Source organism: Protopterus annectens, chromosome 1.part0 (genome assembly GCF_019279795.1).
Source record: "Protopterus annectens isolate FY-2018-M chromosome 1.part0, PAN1.0, whole genome shotgun sequence".
NCBI lineage: Eukaryota > Metazoa > Chordata > Ceratodontiformes > Protopteridae > Protopterus > Protopterus annectens.
Genome location: NC_056725.1, coordinates 613,766,834 through 613,791,678, shown reverse-complemented (window position 1 = coordinate 613,791,678; position 24,845 = coordinate 613,766,834). Strand labels below are relative to the sequence as shown.

The 24,845-nt window shown below is 40.3% G+C and overlaps 1 protein-coding gene across 1 annotated transcript in view; it reads left to right on the top strand.

The window, feature by feature from the left end:
* The window catches only part of TRERF1 (transcriptional regulating factor 1), a 1,546,663-nt gene that overhangs the window by 1,317,609 nt on the left and 204,209 nt on the right, over positions 1 to 24,845 (top strand). The gene's annotated exons all lie outside the window — the stretch shown is intronic.

Sequence of the window (24,845 nt, the reverse complement as noted above, 5' to 3'; positions counted from 1 at the left end):
TGTACCTTCAAGACCTTATCCTAAAGATCAGAAGAGCGGAAAGATGTGGTTCAAAAAATACCAGAGATTTTTCCCAGACGCACGGGGTGATACCTTCCCCAGGGGCAGAGGGGGAGGTAATAATGATAGACACCACCCCAGAGGCAGAGGGGGCCCGCAAAATCAGGGTGACAGTGATTCCTTTTGCGGATGCCCTTATCAGCGCTCCTGAAAGGAGACTCGACTGCTCTTCTCTGGAGGCAGTCAGGGGACGTTTATCATTGTACCCAGAAACCTGGCAAAATATCACAAATGACAAATGGGTGTTAAATATAATTTCCAGAGGATACTCTATCCCTCTTTCCAAACCTGTTCCACAGACCAAAACAATCCCAGATGTTCCACCCAATCTAAGGGAACAAGCAACTATAGAGATTCAAAAGTTGCACCACAAAAAAGTCATTCAAGAAGTCCCCGCAGACCAATAGTATTCGGAACTTACTCGAGATTCTTTTTGGTTCCAGAAAGAACAGGGGACTGGAGGCCCATATTAGACCTAAGCAAGTTAAACGAATCTGTCAAGAAGTCAAAGTTCCGAATGGTGCCACTGCAGTCTATACTTCCCTTTTTAGGGAAAGACAGTTGGATGTGCTCGATAGACCTTCAAGATGCTTACAACCACATAAAAATGGACAGGAAGGTACTTACGCTTCCGGCTGGGAGCCAGCCATTACCAGTTCAGAGCTCTGCCCTTTGGTCTCACTACAGCCCCCAGAGTGTTCACCAAATGTATGGCAGTAGTCACGGCTCACTTGAGATGTCTAGGATTCCGTGTGTTTCCCTATCTAGACGACTGGCTCCTATCTGCCACCACCAAGCATCTACTTCTACAAGCCAGGGACCTAACTTTGGACATATGCAATCTGCTGGGCTTTACAGTAAATTTTCAAAAATCTGCCTTGTTGCCTTGTCAACATATTATATTTATAGGCGCAGATCTAGACACGTCATCTATGGTAGCACGTCTTCCAACAGAAAAAGTTATAGCACTCAGCAGATACTTCACCTCCTTCCCAAGAACAAAGTGAAAGCGAAGATAATTCTACGATTATTGTGAACAATGGCCTCCACAATTACACCGGTCCCTCTTGCCAGAATGCACATGAGGATTCTTCAATGGCTGTTATTCTCCCAATGGTCACTTCAAGAGCTTCCAGTGTCTCATCTGATCAGAATAATGGAATCTTACAGGAATGACTTAAGATGGTGGATACACTCCACTCATGTGACAATGGGCAGACCCTTTGTTCCACTTCAACCAATAGCTATAGTGACCACGGACACTTCCCAGATGGGGGGAGGCATTATCTGGGAAGAACAGTCCAAGGTACATGGCAAGAACACAAAGCTCACTTGCATATAAATGTTCTAGAGATGAGAGCAGTGCTTCTTGCATTGCAAGCACTTCAAGACTCTCTCCCTCTAGGGACTATTGCGATTCAGTCAGACAATATGTCTGTGGTTTGGTACATAAACAAGCAGGGGGGAACCAGATCTTACCCCCTTTGTCGATAAGCCCTAAGAGTGTGGCAATGGGCAGTTTCTTTCCAGCACTTTCTAATCGCAACACACATTCTGGGCAAGTCCAACATGATAGTGGACAAGCTGAGCAGAGCAATCCTAATGCCTCACGAGTGGTCTCTCAATCACAATGTAGTGGAAATGATTTTCCAAACATGGGGACAGCCTTGCTGAGATCTCTTTGCCACTCCCATGAATGCCAAGTGCAGCAACTACTTTACCCTAATCCCCACTATGGGGGAGACACCGAGAGACGCTCTTGCTCACAATTGGCCCTTGGAACTTCTGTATGCCTTTCCACCATTTCCTCTCATACCCAGAGTAATTCAGAAAGCACAATGCTCGGGAAGCAAGATAATTCTCATTGCTCCTTACTGGCCTCGCCAAGTTTGGTTCCCCTTCTTTTGACTCATCTTCAGGAGAAGCCTTGGATTCTGGACCCAGTGCCAGATCTGCTGACTCATATGTCAGGGGAGCTTCATCCTTCTCTCCACACCCTAAAACTGACAGCTTGGCTGCTCCACTTCCCAGTTTAGTCAGGCTTCACAATTTCACTCCTACGGTTAGACATATCTTAATGTCGTCACACAAAGCTTCCACTAGAAAACTGTATTCTAGTAAATGGAAAAGGTTTTCCCTTTGTGCTCAAGGTAGGAACATTGATCCTTTCTCTGCACCTGTTCATTCTATTTTGGAATTTTTGGCAGAACTTTTTCAACAAAGCTCAGCTGTAGCAGCCATCAAGGTTCAACTTGCTTTAATTTCAAATTTTCATATTGGTGATTCTACTTCCAGCTTAATGTCACATAGGTTGTGTAGAGCCTTCTTAAAAGGTGCTTCCTTATTAAGACCTCCCTTTAAGGAACCCCTTTCTCCTTGGGATCTAAATTTTGTTTTGTCTCATCTCACGTTACCTCCCTTCGAGCCCTCTTCATCTTCAGACCTCCTAAGTTCCTTTCCTGGAAGACCTTGTTTGTAGTGACTATAACTTCTGCAAGAAGGATGTCAGAATTGCAAGCTCTTTCTATTAAACCACCATATTTGATTTTTCATAAGGATAGGGTTTCCTTATGTACAAACCCATCCTTTCTACCTAATGTATCTTCTCCAAACAACATAAACCAATCCATAGGACTTCCAGTGTTCTTTCTTAATCATAGCAACAAGGCAGAGTACAAATCACATCAACTGGACATGCATAGCCAACTCAGATTCTATTTGCATAGAACTAAAGACTTCAGAAAATCTGACCAGTTATTTGTATCCTTCTCTGATGCAAAAAAAAGGATACTCGGTCTCAAAAATAACTCTTTCCAATTGGCTTTCAAATTGTATTACATTCATCTATAACTCAAAATCACAAAGATTTACCTTTCAGAGTGAAGGCTCATTCCACAAGAGCAATGGCTACGTCATCTGCTTTTCAAGCCAGAATTCCCATAGATAATATTTGTGCAGCAGCTACTTGGTCTACTCCACATACTTTTATCATTCATTACAAAGTGGATTTGGCCTCCAGGGACAGAGCATCCTTTGGTTCCACGGTGCTTAAAGTGTACTCCAGTAAGCCACCCAGGGAAAAGGTGCTAGGGACACTGTCCCCTCATTGTAAGAATGAAGGCGAGATAGGGCAACATAAAATAAAGAAGTTATGTACTCACCATAACGTTCCATGTTTGTTGTCCATCTCGCCGTTCATTCTTACGAACCCTCCCTCCTTCCCCCTTCCAAAGACGTCTTGTGGACCTGGTAGATTTTTTTTTACTACTTTCAGGAGTTCTTTGTCTCAGCTTGTTTCTCCTTCCAGTACATATAGTATGAACTTGGATATATGTTTATATGTATATGTTTGTAGATATGTATATAGTGTACATATTGTTCAGTATTAGCAGCAAACAAGATCTGGAGAATTACACCACTGCATTGTGATACCTTCTTGCCACGAGCCAGGTTTGAGACTTTCATCTAAATATTTGGCCAAGTCGGAGCCGAACCCATCATTGTAAGAATGAACAGCGAGATGAACAACAAACATGGAACGTTATGGTGAGTGCATAACTTCTTTATACTGCCTACCTTGACATGGCTAAGGTATTTTACACAATATTTTGTTATAAACTAAGTCATGGCTATAGGCATAAACCCATATGTTACATGCTAGATAAAACTCCAGCAAAAACAAGCCCACGACTTATAGAATTACTTACACCACAGTCTGGCTCTTTAAAAATTCCAGTCCAACCGACACCTAATAACGTGATAGCGTCATCCTGTTCCTCTATTGGCCAAGCGAGCGAGGAGGATATCCCGAACGGGCAGAGGAGATCTTCGTCTCCATTTTTGCTGAGCTGTACGCCGAGGAAGGATGCGCATCCACCAGTTGATATAAAACAAAGTCTACTTAATTTTTCTACTGTCACAGGGAATCAAGAAGATGACATATACTTGATTTCGGGGGCCAAACCAAAACGGCACCCTCCTGAAAGGACATATGTTGCTAAGGACAAAACTTGTGTAACCGCCAATACAACACACAAAGGTACTGTACACCAGTGCTCCCGGTTGGGAAATCATGACAATGTGGAGAATTATAATGTTGAGAAATTCATGCATATACCATTTGACTTGGATGTTAAAAATAGTGTAAGAAGTAAATGTAATGAGGACGAGGAGCAATATACCTCGTTGAAACAAATGATTTATGGTTTTGGGAACAAGCTTACCAAAATCAAAGCATTACAAGTTGACAATATGTATTTACGTAAATGTATGGACAGTCATATAGTTCCAATGGGTTTACGTTTTTTCAAGGAACCCATGGGTATTGAGATGAATGCTGACAATATAAAACTGTGTAACAACATGTTTAATGATTTTGGGAAACAGTTCATGCAATTTATTGTGAATAACAATGATTTGAAACTAAGTATTTTAATAAGTGAGGTTGAAAGTATGGACAGTTTAATACGACAAGACATGCTTTTCCCCCAATGGGAGAAACTTTATTATAAACAGTATGACTATGCTGAAAATTCTAGTAAGAAAATATTTGAAAAAAAGTGTAAGAAATTGCAGCGAGATATGCGACAATATGAGCAAGGGACAGCATACAGATGGAATGTTAAAAAAGAGAGAGAAAGAAATTGGGATAATACTAAAGATAGGAATCAAGATGTTATGTACTATCATAAATACGAGGATACTTTTTTAGAGGAAGGAGAAAACAACAAATGGCAGTCAGTAAAACGGAAGGGGAAAGGACAGTACAAGTGGAACAGATACAGGAAACCTTAGGAGACTCAATGCACCCATCACATGATTCTAATAGTATTGGAACAGAACCATGTTTAGTTGATACTGCCAAACAAGATGATGGGCCCTTCCCCTATAATACAAAACCTATTAGTGGGGAGGTTAAAATTTATAATTACAGTACATATGAAGTAAAGCCAGAGCTTTTATCGATATTTTCAAAAGGGATGAAATACATACCAGACAAATCGTTGGATCTTATAGACACCTTGGTAGAGGTGAAATTATTCCTCAGAAAGTTAAATTTAGGGGTATTTTTTCACGATAGAACACCCCATTTAACCAATACAGGGGATTTAAGAAAAAAGAGCTCCTTTACTCCCCCTATGGTCAAAACCTTAGAATCTTTTGAAAATGTGATCAATAAGGAAATATACAAATTGTACAACAAACACAAATATAAAAAGAGTGACTATATGTCATCTAAACAAGTTCACTCTATTATTGATTCTCTTTGTGAACAAAATATTAGGATTATGTCAGCGGACAAAGGGGGAGGTATTGTGCTCTATGATCAAGAAAAATACAGTAGCAAAATATTTGATTTACTGAATAATTCTCTGCAGTATGAGGTATCATCTTTAAATCAGGTGAATATAGCACACAGTAGGATTGATTCCTATCTTGAGGAATATCTATTGGAAAACAGAATAGATGAAGAATTATACAAATATTTAAGGGTTGAATTTCCCATACTGGCAACTATTACTGGGATTCCGAAGGTACACAAAAACCCTATTGAACCTCCCTTTAGACCCATAATATCAGGGAGTGCTAGTAAAGCTTTCCCTTTTGGTAAAGTTATTGATAATAGATTAAAGCATATATATAATACAGTTACGCACATTATGAAGGATTCATGGGAATTTTTGGGAATATTCAAGCATGAAATATGGAGCCCAGATATAATATTTGTAACAATAGATATACAAGATCTTTTTTCATGTATCCCGAAGAATGAAGGAATAGATAGTTTCATCAATAGCCTATGTAAATATAGTGGCTTGGACCAAGAGGACATTTCATTGCTTACATCTTTTATGGATATAGTACTTGAGCATAACTATATCTATTTTGAAGGGGAATACTACAGACAAACTTCTGGTGTGGCAATGGGGGCAGCTTGTGCCCCCATGTATGCCAACTTAGTACTCCTTGATTGGGAAATGCAATTTGTTCATAACTCCATCTGGATGAATTCTATCAAAACATATGTCCGCTATTTGGATGATATCTTTCTACTATGGGTTGGTGATACAGATGAGTTGATTAAATTTATCGATTATATCAATGGAACGACAAGTTATCTTAAGTTTACATACCAGTATGACAAAAGGGGGATTAATTATTTGGATGTGTACATATACAATGATGGGCAATCCTTCCAGTCTAAAATCTATAGGAAGGATACATACAGTAATGGATACTTACATTTCGATAGTGCACATTCATATAAGGTCAAACGTAATATATTCAAAGGACAATGCATAAGGGCAGCAAGAATGACATCCGTCAGGGATAATATGATGAACGAGTTGGTTTTCATAGGTAAATTATTCAAGGAAAAAGGTTACCCTGTGGATATGATAAATGATACAATCACCTATGTATCTAGTGAATGGGGTAAAAAATACCCACCATTATTGGGTATTGGTATACATAATAAGAAAGAGAGAAATGTTAATAGCAATAATTACAAGAAAGCCTGTATTGTAAAATACGGGAAACATATCAAAGAGGTAAAGGACATTATCAGTAATAACTGGAATATATTAACAAGTGATGCTACGATAAAAGATAAGGTACCACTTAGACCTCAATTTGTATATAAAACAGGCAATAGTCTAAAAAGAATTATAGAAATGAAATACAACTACTATAAATGTCATAAAGTACAAAAAGTAGGTACAAAAAAATGTGGACATTGTAATTATTGTAGATACATATTTGAAGGCATTACTATCACCTTAAACAACAACATTAACACTAGGGTAACTTTTAGACATGGGAATTGCCAGACGAAACATCTGATCTACTTAGCTATATGTGACACATGTCAAAGCTATTATGTAGGGAAGACTGACCGGTTCTTCAAAAACAGAATATATGATCATATTTATTGTATCAATAAACAGGATACTAATAATGCATTGTCCCGACACATATTGAATAGTCCAGGATGTGTAGGCTTTAAGTTCGCTATACTAGAGGTGATAACACCTAATCCTAGGGGGGGAAACATCAAAGCCATTGTTAGTGAAAAGGAGATCAAATGGCAGCTACGACTTAATGCAGCCACACATCCAGGACTAAATGAAGTTATCCCCACCAAACCATTAGTTAGGATATAATATACAGTATATAGTTGACATTATGATCCATTTATATAATAAGAATTTATAGACAAAATTCTTTACTTTATTAGCCCTTGTGGGTTTATTTCTACACAAGGCCACACATTAGTCATTATTCTAGTATTAGATCGTTGCTATTATACATTATAGAGATCGCACTGACAGTGCGACCAATTGCATTATGTATTGTATTTTATATATATGCAACTTGAAAAATGTTTATTATAGTTTTAATTTGACTACATACAGTATGTTCCATAATAACCAACTGTATCAATTATGGACAGCAATACGTTCACAATAATATCTTAGATGTAAAAATGGACTGAATTTGATAACAACAAATGGGTTTTTATTCTGTGAAGAACAGATATATTGCATCAAATTTTAATAAGATAGTTACAGATTTATGAGTAATTTTAGCATTTGTAACATTTAGTTATATGTTTGTACATATGATAAATTTCTGTACAAGATTTTTTTAAAAAAACAAAATTTCTTTTTTAACTTTGTCAATAGAGATGTATATAATTATTTAATTGATTAATTGATGAAAAAGGCGGAATATTTTAAGTACTTAAGTGTGAGTGATTCTGCGTACTTTGTTCTGAAGAAATCTAGTTATCTAGATGAAAGCGCTAAACCAAGTTATCTTCTCCGTTGTATTTGTCTAAATAAAGGAAACGAACTGTGGTTGAATTCAATATTCCTGGTATTTTTTAGCCTGTGGGTTTGTTTTTGCTGGAGTTTTATTGTTGTATACAGGAATCATTTTGATTACATGCTAGATAGCTAGCTGGCTCTCAGATAGGATCCAGGAATTTGGGATAGGGGATACCACCTCCACAAAGAGGCCGGTCACTAGTTGAGTCCCTCAGAGCCCTTTCTGGGTCCGCTCACTCCCTTTTTTCATCTGCTTTTCAGAAGTCAAGGTCAGTGTCATGGACCTCTGACTGATCAAGTTTGCAGATGATTGCAAACTAAGAGCATTCATAGAATCCCCACAAAGAAAGTAACATCCACAGGAAGGACTAATACAGATAAATAACTAGCCAAAGCCACAACGTAAAACACAATGCCAAGAAAAATATACTACTACTCTTTGGTAAATCATCCTCCTTAGGAAATTACCTCATCGATAGCACACCCCTTAGGATTGAACCAGTAATCAGGGATTTGGGTTATCATGTAGATAGTAACCTGGATTTCGAACAGCATGTATCTAAGGTAAAGTTTTGGGAGAAATAATCAGCTTTCATCAGGGAATATTACTTATGGATGGCGACTAGAACTTGGTTTGCAACAGTGAGGATATATCTGGGGACCTAGAAGGGAAATATAACAAAAGAGAGTATAGATTTCTGAAGAAATTTATGAAAATATTTGGTGTGGAAGATGTGAATTCAGTAGTAGGAACTTGGAGATAATTTACATATTATTTCCCAAGGTACAATAACTGGGCTAGACTAGACAGAACTTCTAATTCACAAGAATATGTGCATTTAATTGAAAATGTTGACGCATATCCAATAACTATTTCAGATTATGCACTAATAACAACTATGATAAAAATGTAGGGTAATGAAGTAAAAATTAAACACTCATGTTTCCCGACCTACCTGTTAAAGAGAGAGGAATTTAAGAAATATGTAGTAGAAATTATTCAAGAGTTATTATAGAAGGCAGAAATTTCTTCATAAGTTTATTTATTTTTTTGTTTGTTTACCGGGAAAGCCTGACTGGGACAGAGCCCATTTTCAGCATAGGCCCGGGGAGAAAAGCTCCAGAGGTATTTAACAAATTACACAGCCAGCTACAAAATTACATGCAAGCATGAAAACAGTAGCATTGAATTACATTGACTAGTATATAACATACATATATATATATATATATATATATATATATATATATATATATATATATATATATATGTATATGTGTCTGTATATATGTATATATATATATATATATATATATATAAGTATATATACATATTGGTATTTGATGCAGAAAAGTAACACTCAATAGTTTAAACAGTGCTGCAATATTACATACAATAAATTACTAATAGTTTAAACAGTGCAGTAGTATTACATACAGACATCAGTAAACAAATCCTAATAAAGAGACACTGCAGACTGGCTTAAAGAGTTTAGATTGATTTAGTAACGCGTTTTAAGACAGAGCAAGTAAATGAAAAAGAACATAAATATTATGAGGCTTTTTCTAACCAATACATATATTTTCAGTAACAATTCTGCAGCTGGTCTTCATGTTTCCTTCAAAACAATATGATGAAGAGAAACTGGCTGCCAGGTTCTCATGTCTTCATGGCGACAATCTGATTAAGAGAAACTGGCTACAGTCTGGTGGAGAATGATTGGCTGAGGAAAAACTAGGAGATAATGTTCTCTGAAAACATTAAGGGTTTTTCCCAAAGTAGATAATGTTCTCTGAAAGCTTTCAGAGGCTTTCTTAAGGTAGTAAATGTTCTCTGAAACAATTCAAGGTTTTTCCCAGTGGGGAGTGATATAAAGATAAGACAAAACCAATTAGCACTTAGTAGAAACACAGGCTGCATCATGTGTCTTAGCATGGATGACCTATCTTACAGGTTAACTCAAGTTTGTGAGTGTGGCTGTCAGTTTGGGACTTTTGTCCCTGTTAGGAGAGTAAAACTTCAATATTTAAAGGTGCACGTAGTTTTGTGTGTTAGTATTAAGTTAATAGGTTTTAGGGAGTATTGGGATGTTTTTTTTTTTTTTTGAGGACTTTCAATAAAATAAAAAGTTTTATAAGATGTGGCATAGGCTCAAATGTATATGACAATAAACAACTGTATAAAAAGTTCAACCTGCCAAACAGTGTATGCATACAACACAAAAGCTGGAGCTAGACATTTAACAAAAAAGGTGTTACACACAGAAGGTGGGAATAACTTTTTAATACAGTGATACTTTCTTTAAATGTAAGTGGTCTCACAGATAAATACAAACAAGAAAGAGTAGTGAACTATATTAAAAATTGTAGAGTGCAAATAGCTATGTTGTAGGAGACACACTTAGAAAGAACTGAACATGTGAATTTGATAAAGAAAGGTTTTCAGCATGGTTATTCAGTAGAATTCTTGGGACAAAGGAAAAGAGGAGTTCTTATATTAATTGCAAGAGGAGCTCCAATAGTGATAGAAGAAGATAAGATAATAATGGCAGATGTGTAGTGCTAAGGGACAACTGGCAAGGGAGGAGGATTACACTGGCATGTATTTACATTCCACCTAAAACTGCTGTAATGGATCTTAAGAAAATTCTGGGAGAATAATCAGTTTTCATTACTTGTAGGTGGGGACTGGAATTTGATTTGCAACAGTGAAAATGTGTCTGGGGTGCCCATAAGGGAAAATATAACAAAGGAGGATTTCTCAAGAAATTTATGAAAATATTTGGCATTGAAGATGTGATTTCAGTAATAGGAGTTCAGAGTGAATTTACATATTATTCCCCAAGATATAAAAAATGAGCTAGGCTAGACAGAATTTACATTTCACAGGAACATGTACATTTAATTGAAAGCCTTGGTACACATCCAGTAACTATTTCTGATCATGCACCAATAATAGCTAAAATAAAAACACAGGGTAATGAAATAAAAATGAGACACTGGCACTTTCGCACCTATCTGTTGAAAAGAGAGGAATTTAATGAATGGGTAGTAGAGATTATTCAAGCGATGTTAGACAGGATAGAAACTACTACTGAAAATATATCTATGGAGTGGGATAAAATTAAGGTGGAGTTTAAAAATAGGGTGGGAATGAAAGAAAGGGAGCTATAGTTAAGAAGTAACAAGAATTATTTAGAGGGACTGAAAATGTAAAAGTATTGCAGAATAGGGGGAATCTGACAGAACAAGAAGAGGATCAACTGCAGAATGCTAGGCAGAAAATAAGGGACTATCTCCATAATAAGCACGAGCTTAGAAAGATTGCTGTTAAGCAACTGTTTTTTTTTTTTATGATAACACTAGAGAACAAAATTTTTTTTAGCACAACGACTCAGGCAGCAGAAAATAGACAGGGCTGTCGCCAGACTTAGGGAGCCTATAACAAAGAAGGTAACAAGAGATCCTGTAGAGGTATTAGAAATATTTTGGAAATTCTGTGAGACACTCTATAAAGCAGAGAGATATGAAAATCAAGAAAAGATACTAATGGAAATGTTTATGGAAGAATTAAATATGCCAAGGTTAGAGGTAAATGAGGCTCAATTACTAAAAGTTAGGATAAGAGGAGATGAGTTAGAAGTTGTGATGTATAACAAATCTACTGTAAAGTCTGCAGGAATAGATGGTATTCCTGTGGAAGTTTGGAAGCTAGGAGGAAAAAAATCTGATAAAGATCTGGAAGGTTTTGTTTAACAGTATCTTAAGAGGAGAAGTACCGCCGTCTTGAAAGAAAGCAGTGGTAGCTGTAATACTTAAAAAGGGTTAGGATCCATCACATCCGGATTTATACAGGCCCATTTCAATACTAAACCATGATTATAAAGTGTTTGTTTCTATAATGGCTAAAAGAATGGCAGAAGTAATGCCAAAACTGATAGATATGGATCAGTGTGGTTTTGTGGAGGTGAGGCAAACATTTGACAACATTAACAGAATATTGATGATCCATAGGAAAGCAGAATGTAAGAAAATGCCATTGTCGTTGTGGGTTTTGATTCAGGGAAAGCATATGACAGAGTAAGCTGGGAGTTTATAAGCAGGGCAATGGAAGCATTTGAATTTCCTGAAAAAAATTATAAGGTTGATTATAGGAGAATATATGAGGGATTGGAGGCGAAAATTAAAATGGGTTGGGTCCTCTCTGATAATTTCTCCTTGAGCAGAAGAACCAGGCAGGAGTGTCCTCTTTCCCCTTTATTATTTGCATTATATTTAGAATCATTCACAAAGAAAATAAGGAACTCACAAATTCAACGATATAATTGGTATGGTAGTCAAGAAAAGTTAGCTTTATTTGCAGATGATATTAAGACATTACAGTGTTGTGGAACATTTTGAGACAGTTTCAGATCTTTTCAGGATAAAAAATTAATGAAGCTAAAATAAAGCCAATAGTGGTAAATTATGTACCACACGTGAACTGGTTCAGGAATAGCCATATTTATGAGGACATGATAAATGTAATATTTAGGAGTATGAGCTAAAAATGATTCTAGTGTGGCAGCTAAGGATATATGGGAAGAGACTAAACAGAAGATAATATAAAAACTGACAAAATGGAAGATTTGTTACATGGATATAGATATTAAGATAAAAGCGGATAAAATGTTCTTAGTCCCTTTAGTTTTATACACAGGTCAGGCATATTTTTATCAGCCAGTGGAGAAGTTGTCAGTAGCAATTAATAAAGAGCTGAAGGACTTTATCTGGGAGGGGAAGATAGCAACAGTCAAGAGGGATAAACTGATTCTTCCAGTAGAACAGGGTAGATAGGGATTACCCAATTTGAAGGAGTATTTCAGAGCTACATAGTTAAGACTCCTATACATAATGCAAGCAGAAAACTGTAATTCAAAGTGGAAAGGGATGATGATGATGAAACACGAGGGAAGCTCAAGAAACAAGGAGAGACTGGGATTTTGGATGCAGGCCTTTAAGGAGAATAGCAGTAATCATGCTGAATATTATATCCATAAAGTAGCAGAAAGTATTCTCAGAACGAAACCAACATGGGAATGGAGAAAGGAAATTCTGCCGATAGGGATGACTGCAATTAAGGATACAGACAATAGGCAACGGGGGTAGGAATTTATTGGAGAAAACTGACAAGGGAAGCAAGGTATTGGGAGCAAATAAATAGATAGGGAAAGATGACAGAATGGGAAGAAGCCAAGAATTTATTTGGACTGCAGGTTAGAGACTACCTTCCCTATCAGGGATTGATATTAGAGTATAGGCAGAGAGAAAGAAATGGTGGCATCCTAAATAAATGACCAGCACTGGTACAGTTTTTAACAGAATTTAGAATAGAAGCTCCCATTAAAAAGGAATAATTAGTAGAGCATATAAAAAATTGCATGGTAACTATAAGAATCAGTCAGTCAGACTGATGTTAGAAGATTTTGAGAAGAGAGACTGGATAAGCAATTCACAAAGAAGTAATGGGATGATATACATATGTCTCCCAAATATGCAACAAAATCTAGAAGAGTTGGGATTTTTGTCTGGAAATGTTTACAGAGAAATTTTTATGCCCCAAGTGGACTTCAGAGCATTTTCCTCAGGGAGATAGTAAATGATGGAAGTATAAAGGGGAAGCAAGAAGTAATTGGGAACATATATTCTGGGAGTGCGATGACTTGGCAGTGTTTAAGGATTCCCTGTATGATGCACTGTCGGAGATGCTTGGTGAGCAGATTGGTCTGATGAGGGAGATGATTTTTCTGAGCTGTGATACAGAATTGGAATTACGTAGACATGGTAAGGCCTTGCTGTGTCTAATAATGGTAGCTGCCAAAAAAGCACTTACTAGAAAATGGAAATCAAAATCTAAACCAAATATACCGGAAGTAGTGAATTTAGTAACCGAGGTAAACAACTAGAATTGAGGTCTTTAGAAAAGGGTAGGAGCAAACTACGTAGGAAAAAAATGGGAATTGTGGGAACAATACATACAAGGGAGGAATGAGGTCTAAAAGTCGGCAGGACTTAAATGAGCTATGTAATCTTTGAGTGAGAGAGATTGGGTAGATTATAAGTGATGTAAGTGATGTATGTTTGCAACTGGGAGTGTGTCATTATGGTTTGTGATGTAAAATGCTTGAGACTAGGATTGTGTCGTGGTTTATTTTCATTTATATAAATGTATGATTGCTTATGTAGTAAGTGATGGTTTAATAAAGATGTTTCTTTTAAAAAAAAAAAGGCAGGAATTGAATAATTTATGTAATATTGCTTAGGTTATGTGGTATACAGTAAACTCTTACTGAACCAGCACCTGTGAGGATGGGTAGATGTCTGATAAGTGTAGTTTCTGGTTGCATGAGAGCTGCTTTGCGATTTTTGATTGGCTCATATGCCGGTAAACAAGCCAATCAAAAATCGCAAAGCAGAGCCTCTTCTGTTCAGTGCGGAACAGGATGCTGTCCCACATTAAAAAGAAAAGGCTCCACTTTGAGATTTTTCATTAGCTCGTATAGCAGCATACGTGCCAGTCATAAATTGCAAAGCCGAGCCACTTCTACTCAATGCGGAACAGTGGGCTATTCCGCATTGGGTAAAAGTGGCTCCACTTTGCGATTTTTGATTGGGTCGTATACTGGCATACGAGCCAGTCAAAATTGCTGGTTGCTTGGGAGTGCTGGTTGCTTGAGTTCTGGTTAGCAGAGACTCTACTCTATGGCAATTTTATTTATTTTACATTTGTTAACCGGGAAAGTCCAACTTGGAACGAGCCAATTTTCAGCGGAGGCCTGGGGAGAAATGCTCCTGACGCATGGCTTTATAACGTGAGAGGAAACCGGAGCACCTGGAGGAAACCCATAAGAATGCAGGGAGAACATGCAGACTCCACACAGAAGGCACCCCAGCCGAGAATTGAACTGGAGAACCTCTTGCTGTGGGGCAACAATGCTACCGCTGCACCACTGCGCCGTCCAATGTATGTGAAGTATAATGTTTGATGTTACGTTGTCCCTATCTCACCTTCCTTCTTGTTAGTTGGGTTCAGAGCCAATCCACGCCTCCGAATCGGCCGTATTCTAAAGCTCGAGAGCTTCCACTGGTCGAGGCTAGACCCTGTCCCATCATGCCTAGCGCTAGTTACCCAGATCTCGTTTGTCACTTGACGTTTCGAGATTGCTGGTTACTGGCTCAGGCTAAGTGTTGATTTTTCTTGTTATATTCTGTACTAAAATCTTACTATTTTTTCAGGAAATCTTTCTGTAGTTTAGCGGTATTTGTCTAGGATCCCTATTTCCGTTTTTCTGGTTGTTATTGTTGTTGTTTAGGCCATCGTCTTTCCTTGAGGCCTATCCCCCATTTCAAATTCATTTTTTTACTTAGAGGATTCCCCCTTGCCTCCTTCTCCCTTTCTACTAAGGAGTTAGCCGTTTAAGTTAGAGGCTCTCCTTGGTTGGGGGAGTTGTCGTTTAACTTAGAGGCTCTCCCTCTTCCGTTATTTGTTGTAAAAAAAAAGTTAGATATAGTGTTGTTGTGGTTATTGTAGAGTTGTAGATTTCCCTTTTTCTTGATAGCTGTAACTTTAGTATGTTATAACTGTAATGTATTGTGCTTATTGCTGTTTGTGCTTTCAATAATGTCTAAGAAAGCGCCCAAAGAATCCAAACCTTCTGGATTCAAGAAGTCTGACTCGTGCTCCCAAAAAATGTCCCTGACCGACGGACATACGAGTTGTGCTTTTTGCCTGGGAGCTGTGCACCTCCAGGACTTGTGTTCCATTTGCCATGCTTTCAGTGCCAGAGTCCTGCAGGAGCACAAAAACAAATTTATACTGAGAGGCTTTCTGAAAGGGCCCTTTGACATTCCAGTGGAGGGGAATCAGGCAAGTAAACCAGGAAAATCCTCCAAACCTACATCTCCAACGGTTGTGACCTCGGAGCCATCAAGACACAGAGACAAATCTTCCAGTTCGTTGGATCAGAAACCTCTTGGGTCCAACAAGACTTTATCTCCTGCAGTTCTGTCAGTGTCCTCGGAACTGCCTAGGAGTCACAAAAGGACTATGTTTCCTTCTTTGGAACTGGAGCAGTGCAATCTACAGTCACTGCTTCTACAGTCTCTGGCGGGCAGTCACTGATCGTCCACCCACTCCTCTTGATCGTCCAAGAGCCTTTCAGACAATGATGTAGAGAGGATGGTGAAGAGGCTTCTCAAGACACCGGCTCTCGCCAAAATCTTATCAAGCCCAGGCCGTAGGGTTGTGGAGCCGGCTACTCCCCCTCCCCTCGGATCTGCTGTTCTTGACTCACCTGAGCTTGGAGCCGGAATGCATGGAAGTCAATGTGGTGGAACTGTCATTTCCGAAAACCTCCGGTTTCTCAGTTCCGACATCCGCTCCGATTTCCTCGATTCCTCCTTCTGTTGAGGGATCTGGGAGCCAACAGTCCCTCATGAGCTACGAGGTGGGGAGTGGAATCAGAACCTTGTCCGACCCCATTCTCCCTCTTGGAACTTCGGTGCAGGAGAGCTCGCCTCCCACATCTGCCTTGGAGCCATCGCCCTTGGTGGGGGAGAGGTCTCTCAACTCTTCTGAGCCGGGGACCCTCTCAGGGCGGGAACGTGGTGCCTTCAAGGTGATGAGGAGTGTGCTGTCCTCTCAGACAGCTCCTCCTTCAGCTTCAGCTACTCCGTCCCCTACAGAGCCAGTGTCTTCCCTCTCACCACCCCTCCATTCTAAGCGTAGGGATCCAGTGCCCCTTGACGCTCCATTGGGCGACCCCCCCTTCCAAAACCTCTCCAGAGCATCCCCCTGAGGAGGTCCTTTGGAAGAGGACATGTAAGAGGAAGCATGGGGACTCCCCTGAGTCTCTGACATTGGACACAGACTTGGAGGACTCAGAAGCGTCCCCACGGTCCCCCACTGAGAATGTCTCATTCTTGGACATCCTGGAAATCCTCAAGCAGATGGGTGGCTGGAAGTCCCTTTCTCCTTCTGAAGACGAGTTTGTGTACATGGACGCATTCGGTTCTCGGCCCTCCACCTCTTGGGTGTCCCCCGCCCTTCAACCTGCTGCTAGGGGTAGTAAGTCGAAAGGCGTGGACCTCTCCAGAATCGATGGAACCAGTTCCGCAGAGGTCCAATAAGTTTATAACGGCACAAGATGGCAAATCTTTCCTAACCAAGTGCATGCCAGATGATGCTATGGTGGTGGCAGAGGCCACTAAGAAGGAATTAGCAGAGACTTCTACATCTGTCTATCCGCTAAACAGAGTCCCGTACGATGGAAAGATACGGGAAGCATGACTTTTCTTTAGCGGCCTTTACTTTCAGGTCACTGAATTATCTATCCCATTTCACCCGTCTTCAGAAGGCTCTCCTGAAAGAGCTAGGAGATACCCTACACAATCCTACAGCTGTGGGAGCTGCAGATATTATGTCCTATGCAGCCGATGCAGCGAGCAGGGCTGCAAGCACAGGAGTCGCCTTACGGAGATATTCCTGGATGCGCATTTGTCAGTTTGCAGAGCCTTTCAAGTCCTCCTTTACCAACACCCCTTTTGATGGCTCATCGTTGTTCGGGCCTAAGGTAAAATAGACTCTAGCTAGGTGTGAGCAGGATGGTGTGGGAGTACATTTTTTTGTGCCTTCTAGACATTACCCCTAAGGTCAAGAAGGCGGAAAAATGTGGTTCCGGAAATCCCAGGGAGCTTCACCTGACGCACATAGTGAATTTTCCCCTGGGGCAGAGGGGTGAATAATAATGGGAGACGCAGCCCTCGCAGCAGAGGGGGTCCACAGAGTCAGGGTGACGAGATACGTTTTCTGGTAGGCCCTTCCAGCACTCCTGAAAGGAGGCCCGCTTGTCCACCTCTAGAGGCAGTCAGGGGAAGATTGTCACTGTACCCAGAAGCTTGGCAAAATATCACAAAAGACACGTGTACAGTCGATAATATCCAGGGGATACAGTATTCCTTTCTTCATGTCACCTCTTCCCAAAAAACAAAAATCCATCCCAGATTTGCCACCCAATCTAAGGGAACAATCAACTCTAGAAGTTCAAAAGTTACTAAGAAAAAGAGTCATCCAAGAAATCCCCGCACACCAAATCGGGTCAGGAACTTACTCAAGGTTCTTTTTAGTACCAAAGAAAACAGGGGACTGGTGGCCATTTTGGACTTCAGCAGACTCAACAAGTCTGTCAAAAAGACAAAGTTCTGGATGGTGACACTGCAGTCCATACTTCCTTTTCTGGGAAAGGACAGTTGGATGTGCTCCATCGATCTCCAGGATGCGTACTAACATATCAAGATGGATAGGTGATCCTGGAGATTTCTATGCTTCCAGCTGGGAGACAGTCACTACCAGTTCAGAGCTCTGCCCTTTGGCCTTACCAAAGCCCTCAGGGTGTTCACCAAATGCATGGCAGTAGTCACGGCTCATTTGAGGCTTCTAGGATTCCGGGTGTTTCCATATCTGCATGACTGGCTCCTTACCGCCACCACCGAGCATCGACTAACCGAGACAAGGGACACCACAATCTGCCTCTGCTCTCAGCTAGGCATCACTATAAAGTACAAAAAGTCTGCCTTGTTGCCCTGTCAGTGTATTACATTTATAGGAGCAGATCTAGACACCAAAGACATGATAGCAAAATTGGCTCAGGAGAGGGTGTCGACCATTCGACACCAAGTTCCAACTTTAATCGGGAGGAAAAAGACTCAAGCAAGATTTGTTCTGAAATTCCTGGGCTCAATGGTGGTAGAAATAACACTAGTTCCCTTGGCGCAATTCCACATGAGGTTATTGCAGTGGCTCCTGTTTGCTCAATGGTCCATGCAAGATCTACCCATGTACCACGAAATTCTCATCACGGAGACCTGCAAGAAGGACCTAACATGGTGGCTTCAGTCCACCTAGTTGACGATAGGCAGACCGTTCATCCTCCCGCAACCATTGGCCACAGTGACCATTGGCGCTTCCCAGATAGGGTGGGGGTGGCATTATCTGGGACAGACGGTTCACGGAACTTGGCAACAACACGAGTACCACTTGCACATAAATGTCCTCGAGATGAGAGCGGTACTCCTGGCATTGGAAGCACTTCACAGCTTTCTCCCAACGGGGGCAATTGCAATTCAAACAGACAACATGTCAGTGGTATGATACATCAACAAGCAAGGTGGAACCAGATCCTACCCCTTATGTTGAGAGACCCTAAGTGTATGGCAATGGGCGATGTCCTCCCAACGCTTTCTGATCACGACAGACATCCCGGGGAAATCCAGTGTGATAGCGGACAAGCTAAGCAGGGCTATACTTATGCCTCACGAGTGGTCCCTGAAACAGGACATTGCAAACAAGAATTTTCGCAAGTGGGGCCAGCCTTGCTGCGATCTTTTTGCCATATCCATCAATGCCAAATGCAGCAGCTATTTCGCCCTAGTTCCTCCACTGGGACAATCACCCAGGGATGCACTTGTTCACGATTGGCCCCCAGGACTTCTGTATGCCTTTCCCCTTTTCCCTCTGATTTCCAAGGTTCTTCAGAAAGCAAAATCGGTGGGTTGCAAGCTAATCCTCATTGCCCCCTACTGGCCTCATCAAATCTGGTTTCCATTTCTATGGCCCCATCTTCAGGAGGAGCCTTGGATCCTGGACCCAGCTCCGGATCTGCTGATGCGTCAGTCGGGCACACTCCATCCACTTCCCTGCTTAGCCAGGCTTCCTGACATCTCCCCGGCAGTACAACATATTCTAATTTCCTCTCTCAAATCCTCTACGAGAAAACTGTATACTAGCAAATGGAAATGGTACTCTTGTTGGGCTGTCAAAAATAATATTGATCTTTGTACTGCACCCATTTCAAAGATCCTAGAATTCCTCATTGAAACTTTTAACCAAGGAGCAGCAGCAGCAACTATCCGAGTTCAGTTGGCTGGTATTTCCAACTTTCATGTGGGAGAAATGGGTTCCAGTGTTATTTCCCACAGGTTATGCAAAGCTTTTTTGAGGGGTACTATCCTTTTGAGACCCCAGTAAGAGAACCACTTTCTCCTTGGGATCTAAATTTAGTCCTAGCTGCCTTGATTCTTCCTCCGTTCGAACCGGCTAGTTCTTGTGCTGTAAAATTTTTGACTTGGAAAACGATTTTCTTGATCGCCATTACCTCAGCTAGGAGGGTATCAGAATTACAAGCTCTTTCCATTCGTCCCCCTTATTTAATTTTTCGCAAAGGTAGGGTTTCTCTCAGAACCAACCCCTCCTTTCTACCAAATGTTTGCTCAAGAGTTCAGTCTGAATCAATCGATAGAACTACCTGTGTTCTTTCCGAACCATGGCAGTAAGGCAGAGTATAAACTCCACCAACTGGATGTTTATAGACAATTACATTTCTACTTGCACAGGGCACAGGAATTCAGACAGTCTGACCAATTGTTTGTATCCTTTGCAGAAAACAATCAAAATGGATTTCAGATACCATTACGTACGTCTATAACTCACAGAACAAACAACTGCTGGAAAATATTTGAGGACACTCAACCAGGTCCTTGTCTACCTCTACTGCCTTTCAGGCCAGACTGCCTTTAGACTCAATTTGTGCGGCAGCTACCTGGGTTAACGCCCATATCTTCATCACTCATTACAAAGTAGATGTGGCCTCCCGGAACAGGGCATCCTTTCGTTCCACGTTCCTAAACAGTATATTCAATTGAGCCACCCAAGAAGTAGGAGCTGGGGACGTGGTCCCAACCAACAGTAAGGAAGGTGAGATAGGGACAACATAACATAAAGAAGTTATGTACTCACCGTAACGTTCCATGTTTGTTGCCCTTGATCTTGCCTTCCTTCTTGCATCCCACACTCCTTCCCCCTCCTGGAGGATTGAGAGGAGTTGTCCATCTTTGGCTATATAGGCCTTGATTCCCTTCCTGCCTTATGAGTTGGATAGAATAAGAGTTTCTACTTGTGGCTTGATGTTATTTTTCTTATATATGTATGTATATACACATATATATTTTTTATATATGCATATAGTTTATATATCTGCATAATGTGGTCTAGTGTTATGGGTTATCACAAACGAGATCTGGGTAACTAGCGCTAGGCATGATGGGATAGGGTCTAGCCTCGACCCAGTGGAAGCTCTAATGTAGTAAGGAAATCATTTGATGTTGCTCAACTTACAAACAAGGGCATGGCATCTAGGTCCAAGGAAGTCATTGTTTCACTGACATCAGCCCCAATGAGGACCTTCATTTAGTACAACACACACTTTGGTATATACCTGACCAGGTGTATGCAGCAACTGGAGAGTCAATAGAGGTTCCTCAAAAAAAGAATACAGGGCATAAACAGCATGTCCTGTATAGATCATCTCAAACCCCTATTGCTATACTCTATTTCGTATAGACTATTAAGAGGCAATCTATGTGTTATATACAAGGCATCCGTGGATCCCACTCTGATGGACTTTTTCCATATCCGCAAAATGAAGAATATCAGAAATCATCATTCTAGAGATTCAAACCTTGCTTATAACACAAGTAGGACACATTGGAGAGGCAGATATGTGTCTTAGAGAATTCCCTTCTCTGGAACAGGCTTCCCATATATGTGAAGCAGAGTTCTTCCCTAAGCAATACAAAAGAAACCTGGAGCAGTGGATGTGAAATCGGAAATACACCTATGTCTCTAATGGACAGAGGTAGCCTGTAAATCTTGCCCTAGCTTACATATACCCCTCAAAATAACATCTGAGGTGAATAAACGTATAGATACAAGTGGGATGCTTGTCTAGGTCTATAAAGGCCCCAGTGGTCATTAGCCTAGTATACACCTATGTCATCCTATTAGATATCCCTATAGCTATATAGTGTACACTTATATCATCTTATTAGATATCCCTCCAATCTGTAGGATTCTGACATTTCCCAGTTTACAGATTTATAGAACATATGTGCACTATGTTAGTTTCTGTTTGTGATCTGTTTATAGGCACCTTTATAATTTGCAAATGCAACTCAGAACATCAGGTATTATTTTATGTTGACCACAACACCCAGGACAGAATATATCTTATCAGTGTCCTCCCCTCCCTCGCTCTCTTTTTTGAAGACTAAAGTGAAGTATTCATTCTTTGCCTCTTATCTTCCCTGTCTCCTATTATTTCCCTCTGGTCCTTGCTCAGCCTACCCAGGCCTGTTCTTTGCTTCCGACCTTTCTGCTGTATACATATAAAAACTTTCTTTTCCTTTATTGACTCCCTTTTGCCAACTCTGTTTCAACTTGTATCTTTCCTACTAACACTGTCTTTGCTGCCCTCTTGCTTCCTACTTAAACCATACCTCTTTACCCCATCACTTTTATCCCCCAGTTGTCATCTACCATATCTTTTGTCTTACTGGTTGCACTCACATTACTCTGCAGCCAAATTGGCCTTCTTTTTTTTTCTTTCCCTATTCATCATGACCTTGTCTGTAGCTCTCAGTAGTCCATCCCTGACCCATCCCCATAACTTGTTCCCTCTTTTAGTTTGACTTCTGCCTAATATTATACCCTCTCTCATCTCAACAGAACCAATTTCCCTAAAATCCCACATTATTTCAGCCTTTGTATTGTTACCCTGCTACCATATATACCACAATGATATCGTCACTTTTGGCTAATGGTGCCATCAGTTGAATTTCTGTGGCTCCTGTGACTCCATAATTCTGAACTGATTGTATTTGTCATGGGTGAAAACTTCTTATCTCACACACTGTTTTTGTTCTAGGTTTTGGAATGTCTAGTTTTGCTTCTAGCAGATTTAGAACACCTATTAGTAAAATCCTCTTCTGCCAATCTGCTTCTTTGCTCTCTCTGCACTCTTATCCTTCTCTAGTTACTTGTCTGGTGGCTAATGCACTTTATTAGTCCACTGGCACTCACTCTTCTTTTCTTCTTTATTAATTGCCAGAATGCTTACTATAGGATCTGATGTTGTCTTTTTTCATCTGGTTCAGTGTATTCATTTTCAGATCCGGCTGGATCTGAACTTGGGGCTTTATACCAAATCTTTTGATCTGAGAGCTCTGACTCCTCCATACCCACACTTCTCCTCACTTGCCTGCCTGAATTACCCAAGATCTTGTTTGCTGCCTGAGTAAACCAGACGTGTGGGCCAAGAGTTCCATCATTCTTCATAAGTGAATGTTTTTTCTTCCTCCCACTTCTAAAATTTTGATAGCTTGTAGTATTAGGATAGCGTTGGAACATTACTATACAGTTCATATAGATAGGTGTGTTTTTCTAGCCTTTAGTAATAGTTTTCTTCTGTGTGTCTATACACACACACACACACACATATATATATATATATATATATATATATATATATATATATATATATATATATGTACACATACACACACACACACACGTGTATACATATATATATATATATATATATATATATATATATATATTAAGATAGTAATTTTGTTAGAGAATTTATTCTTGGATAGTCAAATTATTAGTTAGTTAAATAACTTTTCTCTGAGGTCAACAGGTTTTAAAAAGTGCTCATCCTGTGGACATAAAATACCACCTCAAGACCCACACTCTCATTGTGTTTACTGCTTGGGGCTGTCCAATTTACAACATCCATGCTTCATCGGTGCTTCTTTTGGCACCAGAGCCCTTCAGGGGTGAGGAGAGAAACTGATTTTGAAAGACCTTTTTCCTCCGCAGACAGGATCCAATATGTCTTCAGACCTAAAGGCATCTTCCTCTTCCCCTTCCTTTGAAAAGAAAAGGGATAAAAAATGGGAGAAATCTAAGGAGAGAGAGAGAGAGAGCAAAAGAGAAAAAGATAGGGAGAAAGTTAGAGAAAATTAAAAACAAAAGACCCAAGGAATAATGAAGAAAGCTAAGAAAGGATCTCCCGACCCCACAGCTATTGTGGGTCCTGCACCTAAAGTAGTGAGACAGTCAGAGCTGAATGTTGCACGGGTCCAGACTCCTTCTCCAAAGATGTCTTTTACTCTGGTGGTAGTAAGACCCAGGCTTTAATCTCCAATATTACAAAAGATACCCCCGAAGCCTGCATCTCTAACCTCATTCTCTAGATCTGGCCACACGGAATTTGACATCTCAATGATGAGGAAGTTTTTAAGGACACAAATTCAGCTGGAGTCCTTCCTGCTCCATCCCTGAAAAAAAGGTCCAGGATCAGCCCCTTCCACCCAGACTGCTCAGTCTTTTCACCTTCCTACACCTTTTGTATTCTTGGAGCTGGTGTACATCGGATCAAATCTTCCTACAGTACCAACTTTGGAATCAACAGTCCTGGAGACTTTGGCTTCAACACCTTTCTTCACCCATTCGACTCTGATGCACTTGGGTCAAGTAGAGTCCCGGAACCAGAGCATCAGTGTCAGACCTCCAGTGGTAGAGTTGACCCCAAGAATTTTGGAGCTATCACTGTAGCTTGGAGCTTTGGCTTTGGACAATTTGGTTCCAAAGTCCTCCTCAGGGTCTTCAGCCCTTGGAATAGAGAGAGAGCTTCTGACTCAACTAACCTAGGTGGTTGTTCTTTGTTTCCATTGCTTGAGTCAGCTTCCAAGGATCTAGAGAAGGCCCTGGCTGGATCAGGACAACTGGTACATTCCCCAGAGTCTAGATCCATCCAGAGTCCCTCTGAAGACTGTGCCTTCCTCCTCACATTCGGATAGACAAGGACAGAAGGATCCCCTAGGCTTAGAGATTACTCAGCACTCATATCCTACATCTTATTCCAATGTGTCCCCCTTAGGAGTCCCAAGACACATTCCTTGGAAGAGGACTTGTAAAAGGAAGCATATTGATTCCACTCCTGAGTCTGTCACCAAAGACACCGACTTAGATGATAGAGAACGTTCTGCAAGGTCCCACCATGAAACCATCTTCTTCGG